This window comes from Mesocricetus auratus, unplaced genomic scaffold (assembly GCF_017639785.1).
Source record: "Mesocricetus auratus isolate SY011 unplaced genomic scaffold, BCM_Maur_2.0 Super-Scaffold_100021, whole genome shotgun sequence".
NCBI classification, from domain to species: domain Eukaryota; kingdom Metazoa; phylum Chordata; class Mammalia; order Rodentia; family Cricetidae; genus Mesocricetus; species Mesocricetus auratus.
The window spans coordinates 29996845-30010786 of record NW_024429202.1 but is presented as its reverse complement, the minus strand read 5'-3'; the positions used below and the strand labels follow the sequence as shown (position 1 = coordinate 30010786).

The 13942-nt window shown below is 46.6% G+C and overlaps 1 protein-coding gene and 1 long non-coding RNA gene across 4 annotated transcripts in view; both read left to right on the top strand.

Moving 5' to 3' along the window:
- The first annotated feature begins 6435 nt into the window (after nucleotides 1–6435).
- On the top strand, nucleotides 6436–9633 carry LOC121133301. Its single transcript, XR_005870123.1, has 2 exons — nucleotides 6436–6638; nucleotides 9117–9633. It is a non-coding gene; the product is annotated as an uncharacterized LOC121133301 (long non-coding RNA).
- Nucleotides 9634–13098: 3465 nt separating this feature from the next.
- The window catches only part of Cracdl (CRACD like), a 120555-nt gene continuing 119711 nt past the window's right edge, over nucleotides 13099–13942 (top strand). The window contains exon 1 of one of the 3 annotated variants that reach the window (XM_040729215.1): nucleotides 13099–13117. The gene's annotated coding sequence lies outside the window, so the exon portion shown is untranslated. Of the gene's footprint in view, nucleotides 13118–13206; nucleotides 13333–13729; nucleotides 13918–13942 lie in introns of those variants that run through there. The other 2 variants (XM_040729213.1, XM_013117374.2) reach the window with 2 other exon arrangements.

Genomic DNA, 13942 nt, shown 5'->3' with positions numbered 1-13942 from the left:
CCTGACTTCTCTATGGAAACCCTGAAAGCCAGAAGGTCCTGGATAGATATTCTACAAACACTAAGAGATCACGGATGCCAGCCTAGACTACTATACTTTCAATCAAAGGAAATACCAGAAAATGTAAAGATCTCCCATGCTCTTGGAAAGGTAGGATCAACATAGTAAAAATGGCAATCTTACCAAAAGCAATCTACAGATTCAATGCAATCCGCATCAAAATACTGACACAATTCTTCACGGACCTTGAAAGAACAATAATCAACTTTATATGGAAAAACAAAAGACCCAGGATAGCCATAATAATCCTGTACAATAAAGGAACTTCTGGAGGCATCAGCATCCCTGACTTCAAGCTCTACTATAGAGCTATAGTCCTGAAAACAGCTTGGTATTGGTACAAAAATGAACAGGTAGACCAGTGGAATCGAATTGAAAACCCTGATGCTAACCCACACACCTACAAATACTTGATTTTTGACAAAGAAGCTAAAATTATACAATGGAAAAAAAGCATCTTCAACAAATGGTGCTGGCATAACTGGATGCGGACATGTAGAAGACTGCAGATAGATCCATGGCTATCACCATGCACAAAACTTAAGTCCAAATGGATCAAAGACCTCAACATAAATCCAGCCACATTGAACCTCTTAGAAGAGAAAGTGGGAGGTACCCTTGAATGAACTGGTACAGGAGACAGCTTCCTGAACATAACACCTATAGCACAGACACTGAGGTTGACAATTAATAAATAGGACCTCCTGGAACTGAGAAGTCTCTGTAAGGCAAAGGACACAGTCAATAAGACAAAAAGGCAGCCCACAGAATAGGAAAAAATATTCACTAACCCCACATCTGACAGAGGACTGATCTCCAAAATTTACAAAGAACTCAAGAAGCAAGCTCCAAAACACCGAAGAATCCAATTAAAAAGTGGGGTACAGAACTAAATAGAGAATTCTCAATAGAGGAGTCTAAAATGGCTGAAAGACATTTAAGAAAGTGCTCAGCATCCTTAGTCATCAGGGAAATGTAAATCAAAACAACTCTGAGAGACCATCTCACTCCTGTCAGAATGGCTAAAATAAAAAACACCAAAGTCAATTTGTGCTGGAGAGGATGTGGAGAGAGGGAACACTCCTCCACTGATGGGAATCAGCCTACCACAAGATCCAGCCATTCCACTCTTAGGCATATACCCAAAAGATGTGCATTCATACAACAAGGACATCTGTTCTACTATGTTCATAGCAGCATTATTTGTAATATCCAGAACCTGGAAGCAACCTAGAAGCCCCTCAACTGACGAGTGGATGGAGAAAATGTGGTATATTTACACAATGGAGTACTACTCAGAGGAAAAAAAGCAATGGAATCTTGAAATTTGCAGGCAAATGGATGGCACTAGAAGAAATCATCCTGAGTGAGGTAACCCAGTCACAAAAAGACAATCATAGTATGTACTTACTCATATATGGATTTTAGACATGAAGCAGGGTAGTGCCAGCGTACAATCCCCACTGCCAGAGAATCTGGGAAACAAGGTGGACCCAAAGAGAGATATGCATGACACCCCAGAGAAGGGGAATGGGACAGGATCTCCTGAGTGGATTGGGAGCATGGGGAGAGGGGAGAGGGAGCTGGGAATAAGGGAGGGGAAAAGAGGAGGGGAGAGGAGGACATGGGAGAGCAGGAAGATTGAGTCGGGGGAAGAATAGAGGAGAGCAGGATGAGAGATACCATAATAGAGGGAGTCATTATAGGTTTGATTAGAGATCTGGCACTAGTGAGATTTCCAAAGATCTACAAGGATGACATCAACTGGAAATCTAAGCAATTGTGGAGAGGGTACCTTAAATGCCCTTCCCTGATAATAAGATTGAGGACTACCTTATATGCCATCCTAGAGCCTTCATCCAGTGACTGATGAAAGCAGAGGCAGATACCCACAGCTAAACACTGAACTGAACTCTTGGAACCCAGTTTCAGAGAGGGAGGAATGATGAGCAAAGGGGTCAAGACGGGGCAGTTGAAACCCACAGAAACAGCTGACCTGAACAAGCAGGAGCTCAGGGACCCCAGACTGTTGCAGCCTGGGACTGATTCAGCCCCCTAAATTTGGGTGTCCGTGAGGAGGCCTTGGCAATCTATGGGACCTCTGGTAGTAGGTCAGCATTTATCCCTGGCATAGGAATGGACTTTGGGAGCCCATTCCACATGGAGGGATGCTCTCTCAGGCTGGACACATAGGGGAGGGCCTAGGCCCTGCCCAGGATGATATGACAGACTTTGGAGGGCCTCACCCTTCCTGGGAGTGGAGTGGGGACTGGGTGGGGGGTTGGCAGGTTGGTAGGGGGTGGGCGAAGAGGGGAGGGAAAAGGAGCTGGGATTGACATGTGAAGCAAGTTTGTTTCTAATTTAAACAAAAAAGAAAAGATTTGTTTTTATTTATGTGTATATGTATGCGTGTTTTGGTGTTAGTATATGTCACATGTGTACAGCTGCCCTTGGAGGCCAGAGCTCCTGAAGCAGGAGTTACAGGCAGTTGTGAGCTGATGTGGTTACTGGAAACTGAACTCTAGTTCTCTAGAAGTGCAGCCTGTGCTCTTAACTGCTGTGCCATCTCTCACCAGGCCCTGAACCATTTGCTTTTCATCTGAATATGCACAGTAAAGAGAAAAACAATTCTGCTCATTGCCCCAGCCTTTTCCTTTGGACAACTTTACTTTTTATTAAGACTTTCATCAGGGTCTGGTGCTGCCTTACTTTTTCTATTGCTGTGACAAAACACCATGGTCAAAGCAGCTTATAGATGAGTTTATTGGGGCTTACAGTTCCAGAGAGTGAGTCCATGATCATCATGGCAAGGAGCATGGCATCAGATAGGCAGGCATGGGGCTGGCGCAGGAGCTAAGAACCTATATCTTATAGGCTAAAGGAAGACAGAGAGGGGTGGAGATGGAGAGAGAGACAATGGAGAGAGAGAGAGAGAGACAGAGAGAGAGAGAGAGAGAGTTAACCTGGGAATGCTGTGAACTTTTGAAACCTCAAACCTACCCCCAGTGACACACCTCAAGGCCACACATAATCCTTCCCAAACAGTTCCACCAACTGGAGACCAAGCATTGAAGTCTATGAGACCATGAATCCCATTCTCATTCAAAGACTATTCAAACCACTATTTTCCATCCCTGGCTACAGACTTATGGCCACATCACAATACAAAATGCATTGAGTCCACCTTCAAAAGTTCCCATAGTCTTTCCATAGCAAGATTGTTAAAAAGTCCTAAGTCTCCTCTGGGACTCAAGGCAATCTTTTAATTGTAATCTCCTGTAAAAAGAAGAAGCAAGTCACATACTTCTAGCATACAAAGGCAAAGACTATACATTGCCATTTGAGGGTCTCTTGGACCTCCCTGACCAACAACTCGAGAGGAGGTTTCTCATGACTGGTACTGGCATCCTTGTTAGCTTGTCCACGACTCTTGGGGGGGTGTCATTTGTCACCCCACGTGGTGATACTTCTTTAAACTCTATATCTATGTATACACATACACATTCCTTACACGTAATCTAAACTATGTCTCCATATATACACATACATGCCTTACACATAATTTAAACTATGTATCCATGTATATACACATGCATCCCTTACATTTAATTTTAGGTAAACATAAAATAATGCAATTCTGTTTTTTCAAACATCCTTAAGGTAATTTAACTCACTCCCTTCCTCTCCCTTTGCCTATTCTGAATTAACTTGAATTCAGTAAGTAGACACTCAGCTTTGAGCTGTTGAGAATTTAGTTGAGACGACACAGCTGCGGAGACCTGAGGCTTCCAGAGTATGCTACCCCCTGTGTTTACCACTGACCACTCCCTCCCCACATCTGCTCTTAACCTTTGTGCATTACTTAATCACAATGAAGTACCCCAGACTGAGGGGCTTGTATGACATAAAGAGATCCCTCACAGCTCTGAAGCTCAAGGTGGAGGCGGGAATGTGAATGGTTCGTCTGAGCGCTATGAGGAAGAGGCTGTTCTAGGCTCCTTCATTTTGTGGGTTTGGTAGCAATCTTCGGTGTCTTTGGCTTGCAATTTCACTGTCAGGATCTTTGCCTGTGTGTTCACATGGCATTTTCCCTGTGTATGTCTGTGTCCAAATTTCCCTTTTTGTAAGAACACCAATAACATATTATGTCAACTTGAAACAGGCTAACGTCATCTAGGGAACTTCAATTAGCAAAATGATTCCTTAAGATGGCGCTGTAGGCAAGCCTGTAGGGGATTTTCTTAATTAGTGATTGAGGGCCCAGCCCATGGTGGGTGGTTTCATTCCTGAGCTGGTGGTCCTGGGTTCTATAAGAAAGCAGGCTGATCAAGCCAGTAAGCAGCATTCTTCAATAGCCCGTGCATCAGCTCCTGCCCTGACTGAGTTCCTGTTGTGACTTCCTTCAGTGATGAACAGCAAATGCTCAAGTGTAAGCCAAATAAACCCTTTCTTCCCCAAGTTGCTTTTGGTCCTGGTGTTTCATCATCCTAACTAAGACACATGGGAGTAGAGGTCCACCCTTAATCTTTTGTGACACCATCCTCACTAACTATAACTATAAAATGGCATTTTCCAAATAAGGTCATATTCAAGATGCTTGCAGCTAAGGCATAAACATCTGAGCACGAGGGGAACAAATTCAACTTGCAACACCTTGCCTGGTTTTAATGATTCTTTTTTTTTTTTTTTTTTTTTTTGGTTTTTTTCGAGACAGGGTTTCTCTGTGGCTTTGGAGGCTGTCCTGGAACTCGCTTGGTAGTCCAGCCTGGTCTCGAACTCACAGAGATCCGCATGCCTCTGCCTCCCGAGTGCTGGGATTAAAGGCGTTTTAATGATTCTTAACCCAGGGATGCTTCAGTGACCCGTGGGGTATCTCCAGGATGAGCTGTGTGTGATTTTCATCAGTTCATGAGCAAGTTACATCTTGAATATCCCCCAATCTGTGCAAGTCCTGGGAACCATGTGTGGTCTCCAAGGCTCTGGCCACTTTGCCCACCCTGCCAGCTCTTCTCACTCAGGAGTGTCTCCTTTCCAGACCCGCCCCGTGAATCCCAGCTCCTTCAGTTGCCCTGGATTCCAAGCTCCATTTCCTTAACTCAGCAAAGCTGCCAGACTCCGGATTCCTTCTCCCTCTGCCCACGCAGCACAGAAACCACCTTCAGGCAGGAAGCCAAGGTGCTCTTCAGGCTCAGCGTCCTGTTCTCCTTTCTCAGGGATCACAGTCCTGTGTTGCTGCTTTAGTTCAATGGACATAATTCAATGAACTGTTTTTTCCCCAGTGTCCAGTTGTTTAACCCTCCCTGTACCAGTATATTCATCTGTATTGACTTTTTTTCAGCATGTTGAATATTGGAACATGATATATCCATATATGCATCACAGCTGAGCTAAAAAGAACCACAGAGCCTATTTTCAGGGTTCTCACAAAGTCCCACTATTGACGTTTAATCATTGGCCCTCTCCCAGACACACCTGGGAGATGTTCTCTTAGCATAATCCCCTCTGAAGCCAGGAGGGAAGAAGGTAAATGGTGGGAGTAGAGTGCAGGATCCCTAAACTTCAGGCAATCCTAAAAGAACATGGGGCCTGCCTTGCCATAGCTAGCTGCTGTGGCTCAGTAACTCCGTTGTTATGGCCCATGAACTAAATGGAAAGACATGCAAGTTTCTGACAAACATTTGAGTCCAGATATGCTAAGTTATCTTAATCCAATTCAATACTTTCTCTAAACTCTCTGTAAAGGGAGGAGACATAACTTATGATGTAAATGTGTCACCCAGGATAAGTGTCTTGGGATCTGGCCACTGGGTCTCAGTTCCCACTTGTCTATTTACTGAACTTCAGTGGATTCCCTCTGGGTTTCCTGGTGGAGATTACATATTGCATAATTGTATTTTGAGTATAAAAAGGAGCATGTGTCTGCCACCATAACCCACTATACAGCTGACTCGGGAAAGCAGCCCGGGTTTGGCATTGTAGTAGGAGGCTCCCAGAAAGACCTGTCCCCCAACATTTTCCACCACACCCTTTCCTGTGCTCTTCACCAACAGGCCAGCACTTCTTGGAGCTTTGCTCAGGGTTTTGGGAAATTACACATACGCTTATTAAGCAGAAAACATAAATCAGTGCTTGCTGTTGATCCTTTGGAAGGGATTGATATAGTGAGATCTTGCTTGTACAAATAAAGCCTGTCTGAAGGTCAGAGGATGGAGCTTGCCACTAGCTAACCATAGAGGTCTGGAGGTCTGTAGAGATAGACAGGAAGTGGAATGACTGGGTAGAAACAGGAAGTGAGATGGCTGGGCAGAGAGAAGATATAAGTGGGAAGAAACAGGAACTCACTCCCTTTTCTGCTGGGAAGCTAATGAAGTAAAGATAGCTTTGGCTTGCTCCTTCTTCTCTCTGATCTCAGCGTTTTCCTCTGTATCTGACTCCGGGTTTTCATTATTTGGACCAGTCAAGAACTCCATTTACAGACTGGTTTCCAGCTGTTTACTGATGGAACTTTGTACAAAGGCATACATGAATGAGAGTTTGGAGAGGGAGGCTGGTGAAACAAGGAAGCTTGCCTACCAAAGGTGAGTCCAGGGCTTCCTCAAGCTGCAAGAGGACCCTCATGTGCACCAAAACTGAAACTCGGTTGTGTCATAATTCCACACAGGGTTCCCACTGCAAGGCAATTTTATACAGGCACAACTAGATTAAAACACAGTCAAGAACATTTATAACATATGCATGAAACAAAGTATAGACCCCTCCATCCCCGGGCATTCTGAAATGGAGGAGGCGATGTGATTATTAGTCCAGGGGGTGACTTTGTCAGTGGATGTTGCCCCATTCTTCTCAGCAAGTCTCCAAACCTGCCTGAGGACTCCCCGGCACAGTCAGACCACGGATTCGCCATCCCCTCTCCTGTTTTTCCATGGAAACAATAAAAAAATTATTCCACATCCTCCTTTCACTCCAAACACTATTTTTAGTGCTCCCATTTGCTATAGAAACGCTGGCTTCGTTCCTTCACCTCAGTGCCACAGCGTTTCACTGACGGGGATGAGGAACAGCTGCCTAAGCAGTTTGCAGAAGACAGTGTGTTCTCTGGGTACCAAACACCTGCTTTCTGACCACGTTTTATTTGTCACTCAGCCACAAATTAGTAACTGCCCAAATACTGTCCACTAAAATATTTTTGTGATTAAAAATTCCTTTTAAAATGTTATACTCTGTCAAATCAGTGAGATCCTATCAGAGGGGCTAAGAATATGCTGCAGAGGTTGTTGATTGCCGAAATTTTGTGATGACCAGGGAAATGCTGCAAACTGCAGAACTGGACCAGGAGGTGGGCTGTCCGTAAAGGAGGTGGGCAGAGGTTGGGCACACCCTTCTCTGGATGCAGGTATGAAGCAGTGCTTGGCCATCAGTGGGTAACCTTGGAGCAGGTACTCCCTTATCCCCCAGAAAATGAGGATGGAGAGTACATTCCCTAAGATCCTGGGCAGATCTCAGTTTCCAAATCTAAATTCCAGTCACGTAGCACATCGTGCTGGGGAGGCAAGAGAAGCTCCGGGAAGCTCCATCTAAATGAAAACCGTGAACGGCATTGGGTACCAGAAACACAGCGGCGCGCTCATTGGCAGAGATTATCACCCTTATCCAGCGCCTCCCATTTAGACTCCCACATTTGTTCTCCGTGCTTCTAAATTAGTCAGTGTAAAGACTTTTAAAAGATTAGCTGGTTTAAAGTCACAGTTGCGAAAGGGAGCTATGTGGGCCAGCACATAAATCAGATATACACTTGTTTTATTTCTCTGCCTGAGAGAAAAGTAGTTATTTGGACTATTTTCTTGATAATTAGAGTTCCTAGCTCTCATATTTTAAACATTATTCCATATAAACACAATATTATTGTTATTGGTATTGTCCCCAATCACCTTCTGGATTCTTCCAAACCTGACCACACATTTGGATAGACAAATAACAAATATTTTCAGAAACAATTAGTATTAAGCATTCAAACACAGAGTTCTATGGAAAATAATATTATTGATGTCTAAAACCAACACAATTCTGACATGTAGGTATCCTGAATAAAAGAACGTACCTTTTTGAATGTGAGGAAAGGATTAATAACACATCCTGTAACATTTTGGTTGGCTGAACAGGAATTGTTTTAGAAGCATTGTGAGGGATGTTGAGGAAAAGTCTATATATTGTGGAAAGATTCCCAAACAGATCACCAGTGTTTAGCATGAAAAGAATCAACAGCAGCAGGAACAAATGAGGCCTCTTAGCTAAGAGTGTGAATCCTATTAGAGTGGGACAATGATAACCTTCATTTAGAACAGCAGATATTAAGCTTATCCAGGTAGCGTTTGACCCCAGTGCGTCTGATGGGCCACTGCTACAGACTACACCGTGAGCAGGGACTGGAAAATGGGACCCAGCAATGAGATGGAAAATCCAAATAAATGTTTTATTAGTAACTTATTGTGATAAATAAATTAGTGGGGTGTGAGTGTGTGTGGTGCATGTGTGTGCATGTGAATGTTTGTATGTCTGACGAGCTTGTGGGTGTGTGCATGTGTGCCCATGCATATGTGGAAACTATTGGAAAATGTATGGTGTCCTGCTCTAGCTCTCTCCTTTTCCCTTTGAGACAGGGGCTCTTGCTGGTGTCGTTTTGCTGTTTGGGCTAAGCTGGATAACCAGCAAGCTCAATAGTCATCCTATCTCTGTCCCATTGTGTGGGTGAGCGGCTCTGAACTCAAGTCTCCTCAGGCCTGCATCAAGCACCTTGCCCACTGAGCTGTTTCCCTAGCTCCAAACTGGCAGTTTTAAATAATGCAATCCTTTCATAGTTCTGGGGATTGGAGTCCTGGTAGGAATCTCACTGGGATAAAATTGGGGGGTTAGAAGGCTTGTATTCTTCTGAGGGCTTAAGGGGGGAGAAACTGTTTCCTTGCCTTTTTAGCATTAGCGGATTCCCACCTTCCTGGGCTTATGGCCCCTTCCTCCACCCTCAGGCAGTAGTCAATGGAGTTCTCCTCTGTCTCCCACAGGCTCACAGGCTCTCAGGACACCATCTGCTCTTTCTCCTGTGAACAACTTTACAACTGTGTTGGGCCCACCCAGATGGTCCAGGAAACATCTCCCATCCTGCACTCAACTGACAAATGACCACATTTCTGTAACTGTTTAACTTCCTGTGAAGAAGCAAACCCATGTATTCACAAGAGACTATATACAGTGCCCGAGAGTAGCCAGGGGTGTCAGGGAGCCACTCAGGGGCAAATGAAAACGTGAAGAGTTGTGTCTCAGGTCTGTGGGTGCCAAAGTCTTAGGCTCATCATACCACTCACCCTGGAACCCCTGTCTCTAACTCCTAAAGGAAGGAAATATACACGGGTGGGCCATCAACATACCATCAACAAATGCTGTAACATTCCCTGTAGCCACATAGCAGAATGTTAGCAAGTTGTTAAGAATTTATACTTACGAAGACTTCATCATCACATGGGGAAATACTTGGAGTATAATGTAGTTCTTTAAAAAGCATATAAAATTATTTGTGTTTACCTCAACTGTGTGTGGGGTTTTTCTTTGTTTGTTTGTTTATTTTTGGGTGGGGGTGGAGACTGGGCCAAGGTTTTGGGTGTTCTAGGCAAGTGCTCCGCCTTTGCTGTACATTCCCTTGTCTATGCCTTAACTTCAACCATGCAGGAGATATCCGGATGCCTTTTTTATAGTAAGTAAAAATAGAAACAACAACAAAACAGCAGCAATCGTGACCTCTGGGGTTGGTATGTGCTGGTGGTCTTCCCTTTTTTCTGATAATGTTGGGTCCATCTGTTCAGATAGCAATTACACGTGAAAAGAAAGGCCTGGTGGGGCTGGCGAATTCTTTCATGTGTTTAGTTGGAGCAGCTCTGTGCATTTTCTTGGCAACCGGGGAGGAGCAGAGGAAGTTGGTATAGGCTGTGGCTTTAAACAGAAAAGCATCATGGGAGGATCAAGGGCTCAGGGCACTCACTGCTGGTGCCCAGAAGAGTGGTGTAGAGTAGCTGTCATGAGGGTCAAGGCCATGGGGCTGGACATGGCGGGGACTTGTGAGCTAAGGCAGAAGGAAGGGAACAGAACGAGCTTTGAGTAGGTCAGTTTGGGAAAAAGAGTTTGAAAAGGGTGAATGCTTCACTTGAGGGAACCACTCGAGGCCGATCATGGTGGAGTCGACTTTGGCAGTCTTCCTCCATTGCTCCCTCTCAGTTAAACCCAGAGCTGACTAATACAGGCCAGCCCAGCCAGTCAGCCTCCGGAGAATCCCTTGTCTCTGCTTTCTGAGTGAGGGCTAGAATTCCAGGTGAGGTGGTCATGATCTCAACCAGCATTTACATAAGGGCTAGAGATTCAGTCCCCAGCCGTTACACTCCCACAGTGAGGTGGCACAATTAGACCACTGCCACCAAGGTTTTCCTGGGCAACAGACCTGTTGCCTGGAGGATGACAGCCAGGCTGGCTGCTGCCTCCAGCGCTCCACCAAGACAGCCTGCCTATGGGCGCTCTGCTTCCTGGATCTGAGCGAAACCAAAGAAATTGGCTGTCTTCCAGAGACCCACAAGCAAAGTCCCAAAGAACACAACGTTCCCACGGCCAGCATAGGTGAGAAAGCCCATCATCTCTGACTTAACTCTCTTCACTCCACCATAAGCCTCTCTTTTAGCCAAAAGAATCTGCAGGGCAATGGGGACTCATTTCTAGCTAAATCTCCTTAGTGACAATGGTGATGATGGGGCCAGAGATTGTCCTGGTTTGCTTTCTGTTGTGTAGCAGGAAACTGTGACCAAAGGTGGTGGTGGTGGTGGAAGGTATTTGGCTTACATTCCCACATCACAGTCTATCATTTAGAGAAGCCAGGGCAGGACCTCAATTAGGAACTGAACAGAGACCTTGTGGGAATGTTGCTTCCTGGCTTGTTGGTTTTTTGTTTTTGTTTTTGTTTTTTTAGCAGTCTGAGACCACCTGCCCAGAGGTGGTTCCACCCACAGCGACCTGGGCCCTCCTACATCAACCATCAATCAAGATGGAAGACTTTCTAATCTACTGGGAGCATTTCCTCAAAGGAGGCTCCCTCTACCATGGTGACTCTAGCTTGTGGCAAGTTAACCAAAAGCTAACCAACACAGGAATAACTGAGTGAAAAGGAATTAGAAATACTTTAAAATGTAAACTTGAAAAGCTTTCTAGAACTTCTGATGGTCTGAAAGAGGCTTCTTTCTGGGAGTAGGTAAGGCTCAGTCTCTTTTCCTAAATTCAAAATCATTGTCATCAGTGTTAGAGGCCACTTTGACAGGGGCAGTAGGAACACAGACCATGGGTTCAAACTCTGGCTTTGCCTCTTAGTACCTGTGTGACTGTGGTCACAGTCCTTTCTTGTTTGCCCTCAGCATGGGGAAAATATCATCAGTCCCTCGCTTGAAGTGTGGCAGTAACATTGAATCTTTGTTCAGGGTTCTGCCGGAGACTGAAGCATTTCACTGAGTGACTGCTTTCGAATGTCTTGGGACAGCATCTAACTTCTGGCAATGCTGTTTTGCCAGAGTAGACCAATGGACTCAGGAGTGGCATGGCCTCCTTTGTCTTGTCAGGGAGTAAGGGCCTCCTCCCTTGGAAGGGGATGTTTAGCCATAGCCGAGACAGACTTTCTAGCGTCCGAAAAGCCACCAACCCTATGCTCGTGGCTGTGTGGTGGTTTCTGTGGGCTTTAGGAAACTGTTTCCTTTGGAGTTCTACAAACCCTCACTTGAATCTATTATCTTTTTCTCAACTGGCTTGAAGGCTTGGTGACAGATGTGCTAGGAAGAGCTTCAAGGACAGACAGCAACTTAGAACCAGAGCTGTTCATGAAGGTGAAAGTCCCTGGGGGTGTGACAGGCAGCTCTTTCTTCTCACATTCCCTCTTTTGGAAGCAGAAAGGTCCCCACTCTCCAGCCTGCAGATAATTTTCCATGTTGCTAACCTAGTCACAGAGTTCCCAACCACTATCTATTTTGGGTGTTGACACCGTGTTCTCAGCCTTAGCTAATCATCAAGATCCTGTGTGTGTGTGTGTGTGTGTGTGTGTGTGTGTGTGTGTGTGTGTGTCTTTTTTTCCCTCTGGAACCCTCCAGGAACTTCAAAAAGCCACCCACAAGCACATACAAATAAAGCTAGAGACTTCTGATACTCTGGAAACAAAAAAAAATCTTAGGTTAGAAAGACAATTTATGGAGTCAATAAATATTTAGTGGTTATAGTCGTGCAGAATGGAGTGGATCTGAATAGCAAGCAGCAGCAGGCTCGAGGTGGGTGAGGGCACGAGTTTGCTTGCAGTTTAGTTTGAGGATTTCAAACAAGGCAAACATATACACCTAACCAATTCATTTTCTCCTCCGTGAGTCACCTGCTCATTGTGAATGGTTGTTAATTTGGAGGCTGGGCGACAGATTCACGGTTTGTTTATGTTCTTTTCACAGAGGGAATTAAATTCATTTAACCATCAAAGGGGACTTTTAAGTGATTAGCTTGAACCAAAGGGATTGATTACATCAAAAAGTTAAAAATGCAACAAGCTTCCTTTTATGTATCCAACTAAATGAGATCTATAGCCAAGTTTTTTCCGGTCTTCCTACTCTGTTTGGGATTTTGGTCCCATTTTTCAGTCAGCTGTGCAGAGAAGCTTTTCCAAATAGTGGTGTAACTATGGGCTTTTGGGGTTCTCTGTGTCCCTAGTTGCAAGCCGCATGGCTCAACAGTAGAGTGTGGATTCCTCTAGATCTCCCAATAACACTCATGGCGCTGCGAAGTCAGATCTCAGCGCCCACTCGAGTGCCGCTGTCTGGCGGTAGAATTCTCTCTTCTAGCGGGGGCTCATGCTATTGCAGCCTAGGTGCCCTTCTGAGACTCAGTTGATGTTCCTGGTGCCTGGCTCCTCTTTGACACGAATGACACCGTTTGGTGTAGTCCTGGAGAAATGATGCTGGGCCGTGCCAACAGACCAAAGCTTAGGGGAAGCGAGGCTCTGTAGGTAGGTAGCTGATAAGCTGAGCAGGTATTCAGAGCGAGCCAGTCCGTTTCTTCCCAAAATGGGGCAGCTCCTCAGCTAAATGAGGGGGATGGGGTGCGAAGCTGAGATGTCTCCTCCAGCCTCTCTTCCCACACTTGCCAGTGCCACAGCAATGATTCACCTAGAGACGGGGCGGCAGCTTCCCCCGTGAGCCTTCAGACGCTCGGACCCACAAGGTTATGAAACAACTTTTACTTGTATTCCTATGTGTACGTCCCTCCCTTGCACCCAGGCGCCCACTCTCCGAGGCCCAGGTGGCAGGAAGGTGGCGCGCTGGAGCCCCGATCGTGGGCGTCCCCGTCCCCGCGGGATCCAAGGGCCCTCGGGGTCTCGCACAGGCAGGGGCCAGCCAAGCTCCGAGCTCCGCAGCGCCGCCGCGTGGGGTGGCCAGGGTCCCGCGTGCCCGGCGGGAGCGGCGCGGGGGAGGCGCGCGGGCCTGGGCGGCGCGGAGAAGAGCTGAGCCGAGCAGAGCAGCCGCGTCCGCCCCCGCCGGGCCGCGCGCAGCCGAGCCGGGAGCCGCGAGAGCGCGCCCAGCGCAGGGCCAGCGCGGCCGCCCGAGGGTCGCGCCCGTGCCCGCGTGCATCCCCCGGCCGCAGACTCCGCGCTCCCCGCGCCCTACCGCCACCTGCTGCCCGGCGCCGCCGGCCCTCGACGCTGCGGCCGGGGGTCAGCGCGCATCCCGGCGGAGCAGCCCCCGCGAGTCCCCGGGAACTGAGCCCTTCCCGGCGCGTTTGCCAAGCACGGCCACGCTCCGGTGCCAGGTACCTGGGACGATCTGAAATGGCG